The following is a 21,941-nucleotide window of genomic DNA, read 5'->3' as shown; positions in this document are numbered from 1 at the left end:
GGAGGGGGGAGAGACTGAGAAGTCTCTGAATATTTAATTTAAAACTGATTGGAAAATTTGCTGGCTTAAAAAAAACCCTCTAAAAAGTCCTATAAGTGGCTTGTTTCATGGCAGGAAATTACAAAAACTTCTGGAACAAATTTATTTATGTATTAATTCATTCATTCATTCATTCATTCATAAATACACTTATGTTCAAGTTGTTTTGCAACCCAGGTCTGAGTGAGAACTGAGACATGAGTGAGAACTGTGACGCATGTGTTGTGTTTTTATATTTTTTCCCCTTAGGGTAAATCTGGCCAACATGTGAATACAGCACCTCCATTCCAGAGGAGATGTGTGTTAAAGGGCTTTAAAAGCCTCCTGTGAAAAACCTCCTGGAATCAAACTTTACTGAATTGGTTCAGAATTCTGAGAAAACAAACATAGGCTCACCCTGCATGGTTGAAAGTCTCCTTTGCTAATCTGCAGCAAGGGGCCCATTTTAATAATTAGTGTTTCTAGTGTCTTCTCATTTGCTCAATTTTGTACATCTGTTTTTTGTATGTTTTGAATGAGGACAGAAATGTGAGAATAAAAGTCCCCTGCTAACTGGGCAAAGAGGCACCTTTTTCTCTTTGTAAACCACCCTGAGCCATTTTTGGAAGGGCGGTATAGAAATCGAATTATTATTATTATTATTATTATTATTATTATTATTATTATTATTATTATTATTATTATTAATATTATTATTATTATTATAAAATTTCTCGGCGGGGGGGCCCATTTAAGAATCTTGTCTCAGGGCCCACTCCAACCTAGTTACGCCCCTGTTAAGTAGACAAATTAAGATTCAGCATCATGCAGCAGTGACAAGCAACAATTTGTGGTTATTCATCAACAACCTTCACAGTCACACAATAGGTCTGTTCTCATGATACAAGCTGCCTGGGGTAACCCAGGTGGCTCGTGTCATCTGGAGCGCTGAAAGCCCTCCTCTACCAGCTGCTCCAGCTGAGGGTAGCCTAATACTTCTTCTGGGCTTTTTACCAAGGTAGAACGACTTCGTTCTACCTCAGCAGGCAATTGTCTGTACCATCACCGCCAGGTAACAGGCTTTCTCCTGGCCTGCCACCATCCTGGGCAGCATGCTGGAGGGAAGAGGTGGCCATGCCAAGCACAGCGGCTGCTCTGATGAGAGCAGCCGCTGTGCTGCTGGCATGGGGCACTCTTGGATGTGGGAGGACCTCCTCCTCCCAATCCCAGTTTTGTCCTTTGCCGCACCTCTGCTCATGTGGGCACAGCAGAGGCAAAGACGGTCACCACTCATCTGCTGGGGAAGGCAGGTGAGCTCCTTCCTTCCCTGCAGCTCTCTCAGCTGGTGGCCGGAGGTCATTTGCACAACCTCTCTATTTTCAGTACCAAGTGTTTGATAAATGTGACAGAAACAGTGCAGTTACACGCACATACCAAAAAATCCTTATGCTACATTTTCCTTTTCCTTTTAACTTTTGAGGGCAGAATTAACTATTGAGGCAGGAGGATCAGTGAACGGGTGTTTTTGAAAGCTTGGTATTCATTTCTAGGTAAGGTATGAGTTGGCACACAGCACGTGGCTACTTCTGTGAAGGGAGAGGACTCCTATATTGTAAGTGTAGTGTTGTTAGGAGGAAATATTGTAACCGGCTTCTGATTTGACAACAGCAGAGCACGCTGCAGTTCTTTGGAGATGCAGATTTATGCTAATCAGCCTAACAAATCAAACATCAGCACAGATTATTTCGAAGCAGATTAAGATGATTACTTCAGTGTAGGCTATTTTCCCTTCCACTGGCAAATGTTGCTTGCCTGTACTGTAAACAAGCCAAGATGTAGTCATCAGGCTGCTTTCACACCATTGTACCACTGGTTAATGACCATGTGCACACATTGGTTGTTATATTAATTTACAATCTGGAATAGATGTAAAATAAGATAGCCAACATGAATGAGATTTGTAGGTAGCTCCTCTAAGTATAATAGTTGTCCACTCTTTCCTCGGTGTAACAAGTTAGTCTATCGGTACAAAACAGTTGGGAAGGCATTAAAAAACAAGAGTCTTCTTAATCAGCCAGGTCTGTCTAGATCAACCAGCCTGCCCCCTTCAAGGTTTTAATACTGATCAGTAAATGCTGTGGTGGCATGATGAGCCTCTGCAATAGCATCTCTTCTGGGAATGAATTGATTTTTCTCTGGCTGCTGTGTAACAATACAAGCTGATCCAGGGCTTTAAAGTGCCACCAACAGCAAGGGAACAGAAGGGATTTCATCAGCTTTTAAAGAGTCAAGATGGATTGTTAGCTGCTGAAGGTTTTCATGATGCTTTCTGAAAAGTATAGTTCCTAGGGCACCAGACCAGTGCATTCATGTTTCATGTTTCCTTGTGCTGTTATCGAGACTGAGGATTTGATCAGGGCAAATTTACAATAGTCTAGTGGGTTTCATGACTATTCTCAAAAACCAAGGGTGTAAACAACAAAAGCAAAAATATTCATTTTGGGAAATTGTTTTATTTCCTAAATGAAAGATATATATGGGGAAAATTCAAAGCATAAAGAGAAAATCTGATAGATCAGGCCAAATTGCCAAGAATGACCAGTCTGGGAAAGTCACAAGCAGGGCATGAAAGCAACAGTCCACTCCATTGTATGCCCCCTGCAGCTGGTATATTGCCTCTAAAGATGGAGGCTCCATTTAGCAATCACACCTATGAATGTACCTAATCCTTTTAAAAAGCTAACTTAGCATCAGATGAAAAGCATGGCATAGATATAGATATAACATTTGAAGTGACATTTATTATTCCATCACGGGGTGCCTCGTTTTACATTCCATTCCATTAGATGGATGTTGGATGATTTGTTGGTTAGAACCTCAAAGGAAAGTGCATAATTCAAAGTTGTTAATTAATCTCAGGCTAATCTTTGCCCTGCTTACCGCACCTAAATTAAATCTAAACCAAAGGAGTTTTTTTGTTTCCACTTTGTTGAAGCTTTTTAATAACTCTGGTTTCACATCAAAGTCTCTGAAAAGTTAACACTGAATAAGTCAATATGTCAGCGATGCAATGTGCATATTAACTCCAGCTCTCAACAAAAAGCCCTTTTATTGTGCAAAAAAAGAAAAGCTGGTAAATATAAACAAATAAGATGTTTCAGTGTAACACACCATCCTCAGTTAAATAAACAAATGAGCACAGATGAAAACCTCCTCCGTTCCCCCGCTGTTAAATTCCTTAGATGTGATAACACTCTGTTCCATGACTGGCGGAGAGATAATGAGCAAAGCTGGTGGAGAGAGGAAAGGGGAATTACCTGATTCTTCTCAGAGGCTAATAAATTTTATGGCATCGGCCAGCACTTCCCGAGCATTAATGCCAGGTCTCAATTTCTCTATAAATAATGCTTCCTTGATTTTCCTTCTATGTAGGTTCCTCTCAAAATAGATATTTTAGATAGATATTTAAAAAATCTAGCATGGTGGTTCCCAAACTGGGAGTCTCCAGATGTTGCTGAACTTCAGCTGCCATCATCCCCAGCCACAATAAATTGTAACTCGGGCTGATGGGAATTGTAGTTCAGCGACATCTGGAGGCTCCAAGTTTGGGAATCACTGATCTAGCAGATATGAGGCATTGTGCACAGAGAACGAAACCCTAGTCATTGCACATGAGGATTAAGCATGAAGGCCAAATGGTGCCTCCTAAAATATCTATTTGGGGGATAGATATCCCCCACTGCCTGCGTGGCCATTCTTCAGTGGCCCCAGTGCCTTCCTTGGGCTGGCAAGTGGGCCAGAGAGGGAGGCTGTACCACCCTCTCTGCTGTCTGCTCGGCCATTCTTCAGTGGCCCCAGTGCAGGCCATCCTTCTTCGCTGCCGCTTCCCCGCCTGCCCACCCAACGGCTGCTGTTTTCTTCCTGGCCTGCTGTTTTCTCTGCCCCCCAGTCACTTGCCTGGCCAGCCAGCCGCCTAGCCAGCCACCCGCCACCATCTTTCCCCCCGCTGGCCTGGCTGCTGCCTCTGCCACTGCCATTCCCCCCCCCCTGCCCATGCCTATTGCTATCACTCGCAAACTCTCACAAGAGCTGCCACGCATGGGATTAGCCATGGGTACATCTTAGAGAATTAAATATAGAGATTGAGATCTGACATTAATGCTCAGGAGGCACTGGCCAATGCCATAAGGTTTATTAGCCTTTGAGAAGAATTAGAGGGTTCCCCTTTTTTCTCCCTCCCAACTCCATTCATTATCTTTCTGCCAGTCATGGAACAGAGTGTTAGCACGTTTAAGGAATTTAACAGCTGGGGAATAGGGAAGTGCAGACCGGTCCAGTGGTCCGGCTTCCTGTCCGGGGGTTCGGGGTCGAACTGAACCACCACCACCACCACCCCCGGTTCCGCTGGACCGGAACCGGACCGCCGGGTCCGGTCCGGCCGGTCTGCATTTTTTTTTTAAATTAAAGTAAATGGCGGCCACTCGCTCATACAGAGGCCCAAAAGGGCCAAAAATGCTCCAGTTACCCGTTTGCGGCAGGCCACGGCAGTGATGAGGAAGGCCAGCGGAGGAAGAGGGAACCCGTGCGGACACACACACCCTGCGGCTTCAGCAAGCCCCCCAAAGGGGCTAAAGGTACTTATCTACTTTAATTTTTAAAACAAAAAACCAAAACATTTGCGGACTGGTCCGGTCCCGGACCGGAATTTGCGGACCGGACCAGGGGATTTGCGGACTGGACCAGGCGGGGGGGTGGTTTTCGATGGGGGGCCGGATCGAACTGGCCCGGTTCCGTTCGAGGCCAATCCGGCCTCGAACCGAACCAGGCCAGACGGTTCTGTGCACACCCCTACTGGGGAACGGAGGAGGTTTTCATCTGTGTTCATTTGTTTATTTAACTGAGGATGGTGTGTTACACCGAAAGTCTTATGTGCTTATGTTTACCAACTTTTCATTTTTCTTTTTTCTTTTGCACAACAAAAGGTCTTTTTGTTGAGAGTCACAATGAATAGCTTTTCCTTAATATATTCAATTTTTTTAATTATTTCATGGCGTTAGGAATTTTTATACCACTCTTCAACTAAGTTTCCAGGGCAGTCCACAAGATACTATAAAATAATAGAAAGCAATAGGCACCAAAATATCTAAGGCAGCAAGCGCACAGCATTAAGGCAGTTTAAAAGGCCTGGGCAAATAGTCTTATCTGAGGAAAACAGTGTGGTATCAACCAAGCCTCCCTGGGATGATTGCTCCACAGACAAGTGCCACAACCAAGAAGGTTCTTTCTGCATCTATCACCTGTCTCACCTTGGAGGGCAGAGGCACCTGGGGAAGGGTCTCCCATAATGACTTCATCATACTGGCAGGTTGGGGTAGTAGGCATTCTTTCAGATACCTGGGTCCCAGGCAAAAGAGCGCTTTAATGACAAGTGCCTGCATTTTAAATGGTGCTTAGAAATGGATTGGGATTCAGTGAAACACCTTAATAATTGTTGAGAAATGTTCCCAGTAAGTGGTAATTGTTGACAATCTAACAGCAATATTCCATACTAATTGCAGACTAGTCTGGACCATGCTGTGTTCCAAGGCAGCCCAATGTGCAACACATTACACTAGTCAGGAACATTCTTTACTGATGAATTGGGACAGGGCATCATGTGAATTAAGTATGTGAGGTTTCTACTGAGCAATTTGAATGCATATTTCTGGATGTGCAGCCTTTTCTTATGGATTATGAAAGCACTATTTATTTATTTATTTATTTATTTAACATATTTTAATACCACCCAAAACGTACGTCTCTGGGCGGTTTACAACAAAATAAAAACAGAAAGTAAAACATTAGTTAAAACAAAAACAAAAAAATTAAAACACATTACAACAATTTAAAATGTTTAAAACTATATTTTAAAACAGCATTAAAACCATTACAACAATATTAATTAAAAGCCTGGGTGAACAGTTGTGTCTTTAAAGACTTTTTAATAGCTGTCAGAGATGGGGAGGCTCTTATTTCACTAGGGAGCACATTCCAAAGCCTCGGGGCAGCAACGGAGAAAGCCCATCCCTGAGTGACCTGGCCACCAGATGAGCCGATGGCAAATGCAGACGGATTTATGTTGACAATACCCTGAATAGGATTTCCTACCTAAATTTGAGCTACTCCAGTCGACTGGATGGATGGATGGATTGGTCAATAGCTTTCCAACAAGTCAATTTGCTTTAATTCCCATCACAGATCCTTTAATAATGCACTGCCTGCTAGTATGGTCTAAATAATATCTAAGGAGAGAGAGTTCCATCTCAGTAGATATAGTAGGTGAGCTGTCATTTAAAATTTTTAAAAGATGGAGACTTTCATTCTAGATTGTATGTTGCAGCTCAGCCTAAAGACCCGTTCATTTTCTTTGTGTTGGCAAGATCAGCTTCTACCTCAAAAGCACAAACAAGCATAAGACATACACTATTTTAGTGCAGCACTCCAGGAAACCCTCAAAGCATGAAAGGAACATAATGCCTCCTGGTTCACAACCTGCTCATGCATTAAAGGAAATTAGTGTATACTTGCCTTGAATAGGGCAGGAGGGGAAAGACTCAGATGAATTTATTTAATAATTGATAATGGAAATAGACTCTAATGAAATTTCCATCATCCAGAAACATGAACTCTACTTTATATATATATAACCTTTTATTTGTCCACCAAATACATGGCTTGACAGCTTTGTTGAATTCCCAGCTTATGTTTAAGGGACCGATTTTCTTGTGCTGTGGTGACTGTGGGCTTGAGAAGTCTTCCTTACAAAAAATGCAATAAGATTCAAAGTTATCCATGAAATTCAGTTCTGTCTATTTCCTTTCACATGACATGCAGGAGGACACCCACCCACCCCCATGCACACATACTCAAGGAGAGCAGTAAATCTGAGGGATAAAAAGCATTCCCAAGCATTGTCCTTATAAGGAATGTGAGGGTGACAGCCAGGTTTGTTTGCTCATATAAACTGGAGGTCAGGGACTCTGATGTTAATATCAAAAGGGGCACAGTGGTGAGCAGAGCTGAACATTCATCTGCCTCACCTCATGGCTGTCTTTTGCTCCTGGACATTTTTCCCTGCCTGGTTGATTTTTGATATAATATGTAAGCTGGGTGTGTGAGGAGGAGGAGTTTGGATGCCAGGCCATGCAGAGGTAAGGCAGAAGGACTTTAGCTCCCCTTTGGATGCTAACATTTGACCTGCCACAACCAATACTATCCTACAGGAATGTTTGGGGATTCTGTTGGTGTACCGTCCACCCCGCTGCCTAACAGACTCCATGATTGAACTGATGGAGCTGGTCACTGAGTTGATGTTGGAGTCACCCAGGCTTTTGGTGCTGGGTGATTTCAACATCCACTTAGGGACTGGTTTGTTTGGTGCTGCCTAGGAGTTCATAGTGGCCATGACAACTATGAAACTATACCAGTTTCAACTATGAAACTATACCAGACTTAGGACCTACCTACGCCAGTTAGCGGTCACACGCTGGATTTGGTCTTTTGCTCGAATTAGGGGCGTGTTCCATGGGTTTCCCCATTGTCATGGGTGGACCACTTCCTGGTTAATGTTGGTCTCACAGTCATGTCTGACCCTTGCAGGAGTGGTGGACCTATTAGAACTGTCCTCCGAAGAAGGCTGTTGGATCTGGTAAAGGGCCAGAGGGCCTTGGAGGGTTTTGGAGTTGGTTCTGCCAGTGATTCTGTTGATGCCCTGGTGGATACCCGGAACAGAGAACTTACCAGGGCCGTAGACATGATCTCTCCTCTCTGACCCATTTCAGAATCAGATCCATGGTATATGAAAGAACTACAGGAGCTGAAGCAGCAAAGTAGACAACTGGAACGCAAATGGAGGACTCATCTTAAATTTGATAAGACACATCACACAGCCCATTTGAAGGTTATGCTGTGGCAATACATGCAGCAAGGAAGTGATTTTCTTCTGCATGTTTTGTGTCTGCAAGTTCTCATCCAGCAGAGCTGTTCTGGATTGTAAGGGGTTTAACTCAACCCCCTTCTGTTTCAAATCTGTTTCCGGAAACAATGTCTCACTGTGATGCATTCAATATGTTATTGGCAAATAAAATCTCTCGAGTCTGATCTGGACTCCAATATTTCTGCAGGGCCAGTTAGGGAGGTGCCCAGCAATCCCTCTTGCAAAATTAGATCAGATCAGTTTCAGTTTGTGGCTCCTGAGGATGTGGACAAGCTGCTTGGAGCAGTATTGCCTACCACCTTTTTCCTTGGATCCTTGCCCAACAGGAGTGATTTCATCTTGCAGGGAGGTTGTCGACCTAGTTGATATCATTAATATGTCACAGAGGGAGGGCAGGATGCCACTTTGTTTGAAGGAGGCAGTGGTTAGATCCTTTCTTAAGAAGCCCACTCTAGATATCCTGGTGATGGATAATTATATGGATGGGTAGGGATGTGCACAGAACCAATCCGTGCACGCCCAGGAGGGTGGGGCGGTCACTTTAAGGGATAGGGAAGGTGCTTACTGCCTGCCCATCCCTGCCCCACCAATTTCCCCCTGCCAGCATTCTCCTAAACAGTGTGGGCATGGGGCTGCCGCGTTCCTGCTTGCAGCCCTGTTCAGTGTTGCCACGCCTATGGCCTTGATCAGCCTGATAGATTACCTTTGCCAGGGAATTGACTGAGGAAGTGTGAATCTACTGGTTCTTTTGGATCTCTTAGCAGCTTTTGATACCATTGACCATGTTATCCTCCTGGCTCGCCTGAGAGACATAGGGATAGGAGGCACTGTTTTACAGTGGTTCCATTCCTATGTCTTGGGTAGATTTCAGATGGTGGCACTTGATGATAGTTGCTCTTCAAAATGGGAACTACTATATGGAGTCTCTCAGGGCTCCATTCTGTCACCAATGCTATTAAATGAAACTGCTGGGTGAGGTCATCAGGGGATTTGGTGCTGGGTGTTATCAATATGCTAATGATACCCAAATCTATTTCTCCTTGTCATCAATATCAGGAAATGGCATTAGCCCTTAAATGCCTACCTACAGGTATATTTGGGCTGGGTGAGGGCTAATAAACTGAAGCTAAATACAAGCAAGACCAAGATACTCATTGTTGGGGGTTGTAAAATCTGCAAGATGGGATAAAACTTCCTGTTCTGGATGAAGTTACACTCCCTCAGAAAGGTTTTTAGCTTGGAAGTGCTCTTGGAGCCGGGTCTCACCCTAATGCCTCAGGTTGAGGCTGTGGCCAGGAGTGCTTTTTACCAGCTGTGATCGATTCAGTAAATCCACCCATTCCTTAAAGAGAATGACCTGAAAACAGTGGCACACCAGCTGGTAACTTCCAGGTCAGACTACTGCAATGCGCTCAGGGTTGCCTTTGTATGTAGTTTGGAAACTTCTGTAAGTTCAGAATGTGGCAGCCAGATTGGTCTCTGGGGTATCCTGGAGAGACTGCATTATGCCTGATCTTAAACAGTTGCACTGGCTGCTAATATGTTTCTGGGCAAAGTAAAAAGTGCTGGTTATTTTATTACCTTTAAAGCCCTGAATGGCTTAGGTCGGGTTACCTGAGAGAGCACCTTTCTCTACAAGATCCCCACTGCTCATTAAGATCATCAGGAGGGGTGTGTCTTGGGGTGCCACCAGTTGATCTGGTGGCGACTTGGGATTGGGCCATCTCAGTTGTCACCCTTAAATTGTGGGACACGCTCACCATAGATATAAGAGGATTATCTTTCTTGGAGGCCAGGAGAGCCTTAAAGACCCTTCTTTTTAGCCTGGCTTTAAATAATATCTAGTTTTCATTTTAATCTGGTTTAAATGTTTTCTGATTTTAATTGTTTTATTACACTTTTCCAAAAAAAATTAAATGTAAATCACCCTGAGCCACTTTAGGAAGGGCGGTATATAAAAAATGAAATAAATATGATAGATACATGAACAACAAGACATGGATACAGCCACCATGATGGATATGACCCTTAACCTTTTGTTACGGGGGAAACCATTCCAGTTTCCTCTCAAATCAAAGAAAGTGGATGTGGACTGTAGTGGACCTGGAAAGAAAGAATCTGGAAGGAAAGGTAGGAAGCCGGACCATATGTGCCTGCAGCATTTTTTCTGCAACATTCAGAACCAGCAAAACAAAGAGCCTGTTACGCATGCAAGCTTCTGCATTCATGAGACATGGCCCAAGACTTACTGGTGGTGCCTGAGGAAGGAAGCCCAAATGACACCTCCCATGACAAAACAAAATTATTGACAAGTTGCTGACTTCTAATGGTATGCCAAAACCTAGATGTGAACCACTACCCTACCTAATGGTAGGTTTGACCCTGCTGCTAATTGCCAACACCATATATCATCCCAAGGGATGGGGGGCAGAGAGAGAGAAAATCCCTGTATCTTCTATCCCTCGACCCATTTGAGACGCATGCAAGAAATGTCCAGTGGGAGTAACCAGAGAAGAGTTTGTGTTCTAGCTGCTGTCTGTTTCTCCCTTATATTGATCTAGTTTGAGAAGACCACGGGTTTAAGTAGTCCTTATTTTTAGCTCCATGCCTCCCTAGTACTTTGCACCTCCTAGGTTCTTATCCCTGAATAACAAGACCTTAAGGAATTAATGCCAAATGCATTGCTTACTAGGACTGTGCATCACAACAGGACAATAATTGGAACCCATATGATGCAAGTCTTATTCACTGGATACAATTTGATATAATACCACATTGTATTGTATTATAGAAAACTGTATTGGTGGTGGGTGAGGGATTTACCTGACTCTGAGCAACAAGCTTCCTTCTGTCTTCTAACTGCGATTAGATTCCAGCCAGGCACCTGCAGCTTCAACCCCCAGCAACTAGACCTCAATGCCCTGGGGAAGGATGCAACATCACAACTTTGTTTCTTTTCTTGAGGGCATTACTGGGTGTGGGGCAGGAAGGAGACCATGCCCTTTAACTATAGAGGGTGGCCATTACCCCAGGGAAAGGAAGCAGTGCTGTGATGTTGTTTCCTTCTCCAGTCCAGTGTATTGTGGGCTGGTTGCTAGGGAGAAGGGTCAGTATTTTAAAGTGTCACTCACTGCTGTGGCTTCCTGGAAGGCAGCCTGTTTCCAAATAGAAGACAGAATAAAGCCCCCTTCTTGGATTCTGTTCAGATTCCCACCTCCTCACCAATACATCAGATTAGAATTGATACTGATAATGTGCTCAGAGCAGTACCCTGTCCTATACATACCTAATAGTCTTTTTCTTCCCATGATGCTCCATTCATTTATTTATTATTTATGTAACATTTCATTGGATTTCCTTTGAAGAACTGAATGTTTGGAATTTTTCTGATAGCACTAGTGAGCTGTTGCAGTGCCTTGAGCATTCAAATGCTAGGGTGGTTGTTTTAATAATTTGTAAAGCCTTCTGATGCTCAAGTTATATTTTCCAATCAATCCTAACATGCTAGGAGCCTTTCCGAATAGAAACTGTAAAGCACTGTGATAATCTTAACTCCAGAGGTTGTCGTGTTCACTCAGTGATCTGCAACAGATGTGAAATCAGATAGCAGATATCAGTGGGATTTACGGATTATATCCAGAGCAGCTATTGAAACAGCAGTATTGTGGGCACAAGAGAATGCTATTATGGTCAAGAAAATAAGAAGGTAGGATGTGAAAACTCAGCCAAGATTTGTTTCATGTAGATTAAGAAAGGTAACTGGAGAATGAGCAATGAGAGATAAGGGAAAGAGCTGCCATCTACATCTTATTGGTTTTGCAATTGACAGGCATTTGGCCATGGTTGTAAGAAATGTCTCTAAGTAGGTAAAATTCTTCAGATGAAAGTTCCATCACTAGGAGGTGACAGTTAATTGAACCAGCACAGCAAAGGAGGGATCAGATCTTTTACAGATCTTTTAATTGTGTTGATAAGATATTTTAATTTGCATCTTAGGTCAGTTTTGCTTAGTTTGTGGCATACAAACTTGGTTTGTGGCATACAAACAAATTCTAATTTTAAATTTATATTAAGAAATGTTGGACCTTGCAATATAAACTGCTTTGTGGATTTTGTTGTGGAAAGTGTTGTATTACGTTGTTGTTGCTGTTGTTAACTTTCATCCTCTTGAAAAACTTAGGAAGTGCTATGAACATTTTCATCAAGCTCTAGTGTGATTTTCCTGCCTTTTTCTAAAAAGCCATTTTATTGGGCCAGTTACTGCCTCCCAGATGAACCTGCCTGAGAATGCAAACTTCATAGTGCTACACCATGGGGTAAAACACTTGTGAGAAGTGCCTCCAAACAGATACAGTTCAGATTCTTTTCATCCATGGCATCTGAACCCCCTTCATTTTCACATAGATGTGGCAGAGGGAAAGTTAATGTGGTGAATAAGAAGTGAAATCCGGTGACTGACGTCCAGACTAAGGAAGTGCCAGTGCTCCCAAGGGCTTAGACTAACTCAGTGACAGCAATCCTGCCGGGTGAGGCAAATTTCAACAAGCTCCCCTCTCCTTGGAATTTCTCTGTGCCTGGGAATGTTCTCTGCCACCCTGAGGTCGTGCAGCCCTCAGGGACTTATTTCATGTGAGGGGGATGGGTCATTGCAGGGGAAAGCGAGAACACTGCAAGTTGCCCCTGCCATGTGAGCACCAGAGCCACTGCTTCTCACCTAGCACTGGTGCCTCCGTAGTCTGGATGTTGGCCAGCATCTGCCAACAATTCAGTCAATTTATTCAGTATGGAGCACAATGTGCCAGGTGAACTACAAGTGGAGGTTACTCAGCTCTCGTATAAATAAATCAAATTGCATGTTACAGAGGATAATATTGATCCTCGGAGCAGTCTACCTTTTTGCCATTCTAGGAACAAGGCGATATGAGAGGAGAGCTGGTCTTGTGGTAGCAAGCATGACTTGTCCCCATAGCTAAGCAGGGTCTGCCCTGGTTGCATCTGAATGGGAGACTTGATGTGTGAGCACTGCAAGATATTCCCCTCAGGGGATGAAGCCACTCTGGGAAAAGCAGAAGGTTTCAAGTTCCCTCCCTGGCAGCATCTCCAAGATAGGGCTGAGAGAGATTCCTGCCTGCAACCTTGGAGAAGACGCTGCCAGTCTATGAAGACAATACTGAGCTAGATAGACCAATGGTCTGACTCAGTATATGGCAGTTTCCTATGTTCCTATGAGTATGTGAAAACTAGTTCCGGAATAGAGGAAAGTAAAAGTTCTGATGGAGGGGCAGCTGAAATGAATTCACATGACTCCCCCCCCCCGCCGCCACACACACACAAACACCAATACTGACAGGTAGCAAGCTCTAAAGCGGTATTTTGGGGAAGCAAAAGGCACAGGAAGCAAAATGCCTTACTTGAAAGGAAAGTAGGAGCTATCAAGAAGCTTTTCACACTTGGGAACACAAAGAGCAGGGAAAAGGGCTTAAGGTCACTCCTGGTTCACATGGAGACGACAAAGAAATCTGCTGAGCAGGGAAACCAGGAGCCTCTTAGAAGGTTGGCAAAGGTGATGCTGCAGTGAAGGCAAATCAATAGAGACGTGCCTTGCTATTATCCCGGAAGAATTATAAACCGAAAACAATGGCTCCAGATATGGAAAGCAAAACCACCAACTGTCTTCTTGATACTAAAGGGGGGGGGCAAGGGGAGGTTTTTCAGGTGGAACTGATGGAAAGAAGGGTTTTCTATTTCAAAAAACTGCTGACATATCTGTTCCAAATTGGAGGGAATGTTGAGGGGTTTGAATAATTTGCCACACTGAAGTAAAGCTAGGTACAGTATAGCCTGAAATATGTCCTGAGAGCATTTATTTATTAGCTTTTATTTGTGCCCTGCTTCTCTTGCCATTTAAAGCACCTGGAGAGAATTTTTTCTCCCTCTTCCACAACACTTGAACCAGGGTTCATCCCATGAAACTGATTGCTAGGAAAATCAGACAAAAGGAAGTTCTTTTTTCACACAGTGGATAAGTAATAGATGGATGGCTTAAAATAGGCTTTAAAAAATTGTGTATGACAGGTCTGTCAATAGCTACTAAGCTATAGGCTGCCTCCAGGCTCATAGGAACATAAGAAGCTGCCTTCTATCAAGTCAGACCATTGGTCCACCTAACTCAGTATTGTCTACACAGACTGGCAGCAGCTTCTCCAAGGTTGCAGGCAGGAGTCTCTCTCAGCCCTATCTTGGAGATGCCAGGGAGGGAACTTGGAACCTTCATTGTGCAAGCATGCAGATTCTCTTCCCAGAGCAGCCCCATCCTCCTAAGGGGAATTTACAGTACTCACACATGTAGTCTCCCATTCAAATGCAAATCAGGGTGGACCTTGCTTAGCAAAGGGGACAATTCATGATTGCGACCACAGGACCAGCTCTCCTTAATTCAGAGGCAGGATGCCTCTGAATACCAGTTGCAGGGGAGCAAAAGCAGGAGAGAGGGGATGCCTTCATCTCTTTCCTGTGGACTTTTCAGAGGCATCTGGTGGGCCACTGTGGGATACAGGATGCTGGAGCAGTTAGGCCTTGGGCCTGATCCAATGAGGCTCTTCTTATGTTCTTAGCTCTCCCTATGTTCCTATTGTGCTCCCACCACCACTGCTGTAATAAGCCTTTTTAGTGCCACCTCCCTATTTCCTTTCTCTTTCTATTTCTCTTCAGACTTCTCTCCCTCCCTGCTGTCAGTCTGCTTTTCTGTTTATTCTGGGAATAGAAGAGTCCAGGACAACACAATCTCCTGCTCTTATCCTGAGGCCAGGAAGATTTGTAGTAGCTGTTGGTGCATGTAACTATGCTGATGCCCTTTCCCCTTCACTGATCATTGGTATTTGCAAAAATGCATTTTTGGTAGCAAATAGATTGGTTGGGGAATTAGTGCTTAGTGTAAGAGTACGTTTATTCACATACAACTGATGGCACTGTCCGAGTATAAACCAGAGAATTTGTTATGCACGTTGCGTTAGTCATTATTGGCTGTTCATCACTTCTTATTCTTCCATCTCAGAAGTATATTCATCTGATAAATGAATGAACACAACCCACTGTGACATACAGGAACACTGCAAATAATGAAGAGTAAATAGCAAACATGGAGGCGTTCATAGACAGATGAAAATAGCTGAAAATAATCCTTGCTGCCCCAAATTACTGGCCAATGCTTATGCATAAAATAAAAAACATAGCCCAAAATCAAGGTTGCTTCATGCAAATCAGTGGGGTTTATTTCTGAGGGGTTAGAATCAGCCTACAAGACTGTTAACTGCTAACAGGTCTATGATGGTTGGTAAAAAACAGTTACGACACTGAATAATTTCAATTAATTTTCAAGTTCAATTCAATCAATTCATTGGTGTTTTTAAGAGTCAGGGTTCAATCTAGCCAAAGATTAAGTGCCATTGATTTCAATGGAGGAACTCTCACACTTAAGTCAATGGAATTTAAGTATTTAGCTTTGACTAGATCATGCCCTCCTTCCCCCACCCATTTTTAGTATTCCAGTCAAAAACTATTCTAGAGTTAAAGCATTAGTATGAATTGGTGCTGTGGGTCTTGCACCACTGTGATATTAAACAGGAACTAGAGAGTGACCTTCAACCTGGAAGTCCCTCCTTTTACTAGATTCTCCCTGCAAGACCAGACTAGTTGCTGTAAGGGACCAGAACTCTATGATCACTCCACAGGTAACTCTTGGTTGGGCGTCATCCTTACCCTAGGTGAGTGGTAGCTGGCTCAGTTAGTAATGGAGCAATCATATTGTACACAGGGCCAATTTGTTTTCCAATCAGCCTGCATGTGCAGAGTCCCTGTTAATGTCTGATTCAGTTTTAAGTAAGCAACACTAACTTGAGTCTGAAACAGATTCCTAAAACTGACCTAACAAAGTGAGGGCTGACTAAAATAAAACATTGAATGTTCTTCCTGCGAATGTGACCTGGTTACATAAACCATGTAAAATATGGTGTATTTCTTTGGAGGGGGTCAATCTATGGGCTAAGTAGAGAGTTGGGCTGAATGATGTGTTGGCCCATTGCAGACAGAGGAGCGAGTGTACACAGCTCTTCCCCATCCATCCAGTGCATCATCCCCACATGATGAATGAATAGCTATTCATTTACTATATTCTGACCTATTACTGTCATAGGTCAGACATAAACACAAGAAATTATAAAACATTAAGGATAAGGAATCTATCGTACAATACACCAATAAAGTAAATGTTTTATGGTAAGATCCAAAGGGTAGAAATTAATTGTTGGCAGATCTTAACAGTGGCTGCACAAAATTTGGCAACCTTGTGTGTAATAGAAGATTTCTTGCCTGCAAGGAGAAGTGTGACATAAAATTCATCAGTCTGGCTGGAGTAATGTAATAAGGGAGTAATAATACTATGTCAACTGTCATTATAAAAGGAACAATATAACAACATGTGGTGGCTGGATTGATCCTCACCCGAACCACAAGGGCAGATCTGACTGGCCAGGAGAATTCTTAGAAATTTCCCATAAAATACTGCCCATGGTAAGGCATCATATCTTGCTTAAGGAACACTCTCTGATGGTTGGGTAAAGAGAATGATGATAAATAACTGGTTGGTTCTCAGCTGAGATTGCCAAGGCACCCTCTTGTGATGTGTTGTCATTTTATTTATTTATTTATAATTTATTATTTTGATGTTCAGTGTCCAAGATCCTCTGTTTGAGGATCTTCTTGGCCTGACTGATGATATCCGAATAATGACAAATATTCTAAAGAGAAGCCAAGTGATGAGAGTTTTGCCAGCAGTGCTTGTGTCCAGGAAGATTGAAATCTCTTGGCCAGTACAAGGGGAATCAGGCCCAGAGGGGAGAAATTGATCTTAAGTCAGTAGTTGAAATGCTTTGGATTCCAACCTCTGCAAGCCCATTTCTAACCTTAGTGCAGCATTAGAAATACATCTGGGGGTCCGGAGTGCAGCTCTTATAAACTTAGACTGGACAATCTCCAGTAATTTGTAGTTGGAATAGAGGCCCAGTTGTGCGCTGTACAGAAGTTAGGCTAGTGGTTTGGCAATGGACAGCTTTAGTTCTGCGGGAATAACCTCTCCTCCTTTGGAGTGGAAAAATCTCAGCATTGCCGATGTGCTCCTTTGAGCCTGTTGGGCAGTTTAGTCCATGTGGGCCTTCCATGACCTCCCCACATGTACGTGCAGGGATTCCTGGGATGGGTGGGGATGGGTCGTAATGCCCCCCCCCCGGTAGATGGGAAGGGGCCGTTCTCTCTATGGTAGAATATATGACTGTATCTGAGATGGTCCATTCACACCTACGAGTTCTGACTTGTAGGTCCTCAAGTGATGAGCATATGTGTTTGAATCAGCTCCATGAATCATGTAATCAAGTACTGAGGTCAAGATGCATGTGTGAATCAGCTTTTCCTATTCCCCTTCCTCTGCCACTTCAAGAAACACTAGCCTCTCTTACTTCCTTTTACATACTGAGAACTGCAGATTATGTGTAATCAGATTTTCAAGCTGCTCACATAAGGATTAAACCATGTTTCATTTTATAAAGCTACAGGAGTGATTAACCAAGCATTAAGTGTTTTTTAATTCTTAGCTGCTATGGAACCCGGGCAAAGCTGTTATATGATTCTTCTCAAGAGTTGATTGCAACTTTGTATTGAACTTGTCTGAAAGCATTTGAGAACCTTTGTAAATTATTCACTGAAAGAAGGAACTGCCAAAGAATGCTGAAGCCAGCGTGGCCATTAAGGCAAATCCCAGCAGTCTTCAACTTGTCAACCGAATCCCTGGAGTTATATATTTTTAATGGCCATGTAAAATTCCTTTATCTGAAGGGTCAGGGCAGCAAAGGATGGGACCAGCCATCTTATTTACAACTGTTTTGTGTAATGAAAGATGTTTCTCTTGTTGAACAAAAACAAAGGATCCAGCATCTGGTGGAGTTTCTTTTGACACAGGCAAATAGATAGATGTCTTTGCAAAAGAGGAAGGTAGCCAAAAAAAAAAAAAAAAACCCTCGCTGTGCCCCAAAATGCCCTGCTTTCCAGGCTGGAATGAGGCTGCAGCCAAATCATAGTGGGCTCAGGGTAGAGAAAGGCTAGAGAATAGAGTTGGGGGGCTGGTGGAGAATGCAGGCAAGAACCAGTTGAGCAGGAGGAGAAATGGTAGGGTTTCCAAAGGGGACAGGCTGAAGTCTGAGGGATCTGGGGAACAGACATGTTTCTAATCCAGGCTGGCAGACCAAGCTGTAAGCCAAACAAGGTGGAGATGCAATCGGGAGCAATCCCTACATGTTCCTGGAGAGAGGGCTCAGAAGGAATATGCAGTTGATTGTAACTGGGGCAAAACTACTAAAGTGGGAACCTGCTATTTGTGACACATCTCTGTGTTAAAATGAATCCCTGGGATTTGGTTGGCAACTACAAATATGATTCTTAAAGCAGTGCTTGGGAATGTTGGTTATTACATTGCTCATAGAAAAAAAATACACACTAAAGCTGTAAAGAAAAATACACACTAAACCGCCCTGAGCAGTTTTTGGAGGGGCGGTATATAAATCAAATAAATAATAATAGCTAATAAATAAATAAATAAAGTTAATACTCTCAGCTGCAAACATTCAGGAAAGGATCTGGAATTCAAACCACCAAGGACAGAGATGAAAATAAGTACACCTTTCACTTTGCAAAGAGAGTTATCTATCTGACATTTAGTTAAATCTTTCCAATGCAGTTTTCTAGCTCAAGGAACTTTTAATATGTGAGATAATTTAATCAATCATACAATCCCCACTTGCAGTCTGAAATGGCACAGTCCAGGAATGGTTTTAGCAACATATCTATGACGTGTGTAGACAAGGCCTAATTTCTCCTCATAAAAGAATCTCCACATAGCTGACACTCTGCACCCATGAGATCCGGGGAACAGCTAAGGAACAGATAAGGAAGCATGTTAAACCCTTTTGCTCCCTTCTATGACTAACTAGGTCAAGCCACACTCTTGGCTTTAGTGAAATTAGTCTTTCAAGGGCCAGGAACAGGAATTCTTCCATTAAAGTACAATACTAGTCCAACCTAAGCATTGGTTAAGTTGCAAATTATGGTTAGATGTGTTTAATCAGCACTGACACTTTGATGGAGAGGCAGATGGAAATAGCCATTGACCTGCTATTAATACTGATGGGGGAGATAAAAATAATCTTTTAGTTTTATACAAGAAGAACATGACATTTTGAGAGAGAGAGACACACTAAATTCTCTGTGGTATTTAGAAAGGTTTCCACTCACATTGTGGTCTAAGGAGTGCAACTATTTCCATTGCTCTCCCCATGCTCTAGAAGTACTGCTTAACAGTGGAAACACAGCGATCCACCTCAATCAGCAATGTACTTGAAGGCTGGTGTACACATATTTTAAATAAAATCCCAGTGCTTTCTGTTGCATTGGTCTAAAAAACTGCAACCACACCTGGGAAAGGCTTACTGTAAATTCCAAAGAATGTACATCCAATATTATCTGTGTCTATTGGATGAACGTCATAGCCTAGCAATCCATGCTAATGTACCATAGTGGCTAAGGGAGGGCTTGAGCTGGGGGCCCTCTGGAGCTGGGGCGGGGGACCTGACCCATCCGCTCAGTCATATCTGCTACACCCCTGGCAGCCATTATTGGTTGTGGTGGTGGTGGTGGTGGTAACAGCAGCAGAGGTAGTAGTACTGGTAGTCGTAGTAGTTCTGTTTGGCACCTGTAACCTGAAGTGGTACAGTCCTGCAGAAACTGAATTGTGCAATGCTGCCTGGCACTTAGTTCCTAGATGACAACAGTAATGGATGGAAAATTGATGGAAATATCATCTCCTATACTTAGATTACTGCAACTTGCTTTATAACATTTCTGTTGCTGGTTCTCTTACTCTTTCCTATACCATTTAACCAAGTAAATCACTGTACAGATCACAGAAAAAATGGTCCACTCATCCCCACCATGTCTTGGGGGCAGGCTTTTTGCCCCAGCCTTTCGAAAAGGCACAAGGCATGTCTTGTCATGTCTTGCCCAACCATTGGCTGGAGGACCATCTGGGGGCAGGTTGCGGGCTGCTGATGCTGCTCCCAGCCCGCCCCAAACTCAGTTTTCCCCCCCAAGGAAGTGGCCCCTCCCACCCATCCCTAGCTATAGTATGGGCTTTTGCTGGTCACCCTTTTGGGGCCGAGTAAGAATTTTTTGACCCTCAATGGATTGGCTTTGTTTGGGGGTCTTTTTTGCCTACCTCACACTATATGCTCTAGTTAGTTAGGTTGGTTCACTTGATCACAACTGCAGGTACAGTGCAGTTTCTTGGATAATTGACTTCTGGTGAGCACCTTTCAGGCATGTTTAGGGTAAGGAGAAATCATTGCTGGTCCCTAGAGGGTTTTTCCAGCTCAGGGAGTGCTGGTTGAGGGATTACTTCAATCTACCAAAGAAATCAATGCCCACTAAGGCTTTCTGGCTTGGGGATGGTAAATCCTACAGCAGGTGCTTGCACATTAGGTGGCTAAGATGGGTAGCAGGAGGCCTCATTAGGGCTCTTGGCAGCCCAGGCCACACCCCCTTGTCATGTGCCTTTGTCATGTGCAAGGGGGCATGGCCTGGGCTGCCGAGAGCCCAAACGAGCTCTCAGCTTGTCATTTCAGGCAGGGTCGGCTGCCTAATAGGATGTTTTCCCCTTTCTCTCCCTCCAGAGAGGGAGGGGGAAAGTTCTATGAGGCAGTTGGAGCTGCCTGAAATAATTGGCGAAGTGTTTGCCAGGGCTCCCTGCGGCCCGGGTGTGGGAGGGGGGAGTTTGTTCTGTGCTCCTATGGAGCCCAAGCCATGGGGCAGGGCTCTCTCAGCGGCCTGTCCGCATTGGCGGCTTGGGTTCTTTGAACCCTTTCGCCCAATGGTGGCTCCGCCCCGGAAGGAGCCACAGGTGCAGCTCATTTTCCACCCACCACCACACCTGGACAGGCCTCTAGTGGTTGAGGGTGGTGGAGTTGGAGGAGCAAAGGTAACAGGCAGAAGTGTAGCAGGATATTAGAGCTGAGAGGTGAGGTATGGATAAAAAGCAAGTGCTGGATCTAAGACTGCACAGCAAGCCAATGAAAGGATTTAAGGAGGAGTATGACCTCTTTTGTGTAATGAGAGGTGTGAATAGTTTTGGCAGCAGAGTGCTGAGTGGAGGTTAGTGGACCTAAGCGAACCAATAGAAGACCAGCGAGAAGAAGGTTGTGATAGTCAAGATGAGAAATGACCAGGGCATAAGCTAGAGTTTTGGCTGAGAAGGCAGAGAAGAAATGTCATATTTTTGCAATATTGTAAAGGATGAAATTCCAAGGTTTGGTGGGGGAAAAAATATGGGGAATAAATCAGAGGAGTCTTAAGATAAAAACCAAGATTTGTTTGGCTGTTCAACACAGTTATATGGTGATAATGGCTGACATCCTGACTGAGGCTGCACATATGTAAGCAAAACAAGCACGTATGGAGCAGCTGCAGTCCCGTTTCTGAAGCACAGGCACTTGTGGGGAGGAAGTGGAATGATTTTCACCAATCTCCCCTTCCCCCAAGAGCACTCTTTGCTCCTTGAAATTTTGTCCCTGTGAAGTACAAGCAGAGGATGACTTGGGAGGGAAGATGAGAAATTTGGACTTGAACATATTGAGCTTGAGATGATGATGATGAGGCCTCTAAGCTGAAATGTCAGACAGGCAGGTGGCAATGAAGCATACCTTCCTGCCTTCTTGCACTCTCTCCTCAGTTCTGGCTCTGCTGCTGAAGTGACCTGGATATTGTTGGGCTGTTTGTCCAGGAATGCAACTGTTCATGGTGTGCTAGCAACCCTCCCCCAACTGACAAGTAGGAGGCCTTGTCATGGGCTCCC

The 21,941-nt window shown here is 43.7% G+C and overlaps 1 protein-coding gene across 16 annotated transcripts in view; it reads left to right on the top strand.

Moving 5' to 3' along the window:
- Positions 1 to 21,941, top strand: part of KCNH7 (potassium voltage-gated channel subfamily H member 7) — a 440,460-nt gene that overhangs the window by 192,727 nt on the left and 225,792 nt on the right. The window lies entirely within an intron of this gene.

This window comes from Hemicordylus capensis, chromosome 1 (genome assembly GCF_027244095.1).
Source record: "Hemicordylus capensis ecotype Gifberg chromosome 1, rHemCap1.1.pri, whole genome shotgun sequence".
Lineage (NCBI taxonomy): Eukaryota > Metazoa > Chordata > Lepidosauria > Squamata > Cordylidae > Hemicordylus > Hemicordylus capensis.
This window is presented reverse-complemented; position numbering and strand designations above follow the sequence as displayed.